General features: G+C 49.7%; 1 non-coding gene across 1 annotated transcript; it reads right to left on the reverse strand.

The window, feature by feature from the left end:
* Nucleotides 1–892: 892 nt before the first annotated feature.
* LOC138490465 (U1 spliceosomal RNA) lies at nt 893–1,056 on the reverse strand. Its single transcript, XR_011275480.1, has one exon. It is a non-coding gene; the product is annotated as a U1 spliceosomal RNA (small nuclear RNA).
* Between the last annotated feature and the right edge of the window lie 1,482 nt (nt 1,057–2,538).

Genomic DNA, 2,538 nt, shown 5'->3' on the forward strand with positions numbered 1-2,538 from the left:
GATGACGGCAGAGACAGAACCTTCCTATGAAAGGCTCCAGGAGCAGACAGGATGACGGCAGAGGCAAAACCGTCTGATGAAAGGCTCCAGGAGCAGACAGGATGACGGCAGAAACAGAACCTTCTGATGAAAGGCTCCAGGAGCAGACAGGATGAAGGCAGAGACAGAACCTTCTGATAAAAGGCTCCACGAGCAGACAGGATGACAGCAGAGAAAGAACCCTCTGATGAGGCAGCAAGTTCTTTTGGAGGGAATTAACTAGGATCAACCAATCATCTAGACCAGGCTTGTTCAACCTTTTTGAATGTGGGGCCGAAGCATTAACTTTTTGTCACCCAGTGGGCCGGCGAGCCAAAAGTCAACAACCTCACCCAAACCAGTATATTAAAAAGCAATATTGTGTGACCTTTGACACAATTGCATCACAGGCAGTGATAGCCATGCAGTCCCAAAGATAGCTTTTGGTGACATGGGCAGTGATTAAAGGTTAGTTGCTTGTGATTTCTTTCAGTGTGTATGTATTAATATTTTTCTGAAATAGTGGGGGTGACCGAGCGTAGCGAGTGAGCTATAAGGATCTAGGGAGGATTGGGGGAGGTTCCCCCCCAAGAAGTGTTTTTCAGATATGGGGTTGAAATGGTGCATTTTACAGCAGAAAAGGTGACCAAAAAGCCATAGGTTTACAATCAGTTCTAAAGGGGAACATGAAAATTCCATGTCACCAACAGCAGACAAGAACATTGTAGAACAAAACACGTTTTAATGATCAACGTGTCCACAGTGTAAGGCAGCACTGTCACTGACAGTGCAATCAGAATCTCTGCTACAAGACCAGGGGCTCTGTGTGCAACCAACCTAGCAGCTTTACCTTTTTTTTCTTTCACCAATAAATCAGGGGAAAGCGCGAACGCAGTCCCCCACTACCAGAATTAAAGCAGTCGAGTATCCCGCATTTGGGGATATAGCAGGGGTCAGCAAATCCGATGTGCAATGGGTGAGCCTCACCCTGGGAGATCTGCCTTTGTGATCACAGATTCTCCCCTGCCAGGTAAGTATGAGTTGCAAGCAAGAGGGCAGTGGTTGGTCCTGTTCTGGAAGCCCTGCTAAGTGAGGGTGAGAAGGCAGGCCCTGACCCAGCCCCTCCCCCCCCCGAAGCTTTGAGCATCTGCAGAGCTGCCTGTCCCGTGTGTAGGGGGAGGCTCCAGTAGGCAGATCCCAGCAGAAGAGCATATTGTAGCACAGTTACTTTCTCCCATCAGGCCCTGCTCGGCCCGAAATTTGTATAAATCCGGGCCTGGCCGCCAGCAAGCCTATTCGCATAGCAGGATGGCTCAAGCAGGCCTGTTGCAGTCTGCCCACTGGCATGTCGGCCCCACATGGGCCTATGGCCCTCCTGAGCGGACAGGTCGCCCCGCTTAACAGGAGCATCTCAGGCGGGGTGCTTCCCAGCCGGAAACGGCAATGCCGTAAAGGCAAGGCCCGATCGGTGCTCGAACGGGACCAGAAGCAGGCAGCTGGCAGCAAGCCATCCCACCCCCAGGAGCTGGCTGGGTCTTCTTAAGGTTGGAGGGGGGCCTGGAGGCGAAAACAGAGCCGGGGCAGGGTGGCTTCAAGGACAACACGGGCACCTGATATCATGAGGTGCACAAGTCTGGGGTTAGGGGCCTGCGCCCTTCACCCCTCCAGTGAATGATGTGGACCTGCGCTGCTCAGTATTGGCCCCATTGACTGCAGCAAAATACATTCTGCCACAAGACCAGGGGCTCTGTGTGCAACCAACCTACTTGCACACTTTACTTTTTCTTTCACCAAGGAGCACTAGATCTCAAGACTTCCTGTTGTAGGAATATTGAATTTCGGGTCTTTTCATGTTATGTGAAGTGCTTCCGGTTTGTCCTCTTTCCTATTGTCTTGCAGATGGACTTTCAGCAGAAGCCCTTGCTCCTTTTATCTATAAGAGGAGGGAAAGGTTTTGAGTAGGAGTCTGCTTGCACATCCCAGTATCCTTACTTTGGAAGGAAGCGGGGCACAACTTTACCAGCCACACGCTTACATTTCATAAAAGGCAGTTTTATTTAAGGTAGGTTTGCCTTCCATAAGTTTTTACCTCTTGCCCTGGTATTAGACATGCTCCGTGAGGCTGTGAAACCAACCCCTTTCCCACCCGCCCCTTATCGTCAACAATTAACAATGTACTTTTAACTTCAGCTATATTTTTCTCTGCAGCCGCTGCACCTGAAAATTCCTTTCCACTTTTCCCTGCCCTTCCTCCTATTGCTTTTCTTTCTGGCCTTTATTTGGTTTACCTTGCAGTTTCCTACATGACTGCCCCTGGACAAGGTATACTAGTCTCCCCCCAACCCCTCCCAACATAATAACAACCACTTAACAGCATCCCAGCTGTCTCCCGTAAGTGTGTTAGGTGTAGTTCCGCTAATAGTCCAATGGCTGCAAAGCCATATCTCTTGCTTCTGCGTCAATGGATCCTGCATCACTTCTAAAATAAAAAACCATCAACCAAATGTAGCATGCAAGAAA

The sequence above is a fragment of the Ambystoma mexicanum genome, chromosome 9 (assembly GCF_040938575.1).
Source record: "Ambystoma mexicanum isolate Mex_15411 chromosome 9, UKY_AmexF1_1, whole genome shotgun sequence".
Lineage (NCBI taxonomy): Eukaryota > Metazoa > Chordata > Amphibia > Caudata > Ambystomatidae > Ambystoma > Ambystoma mexicanum.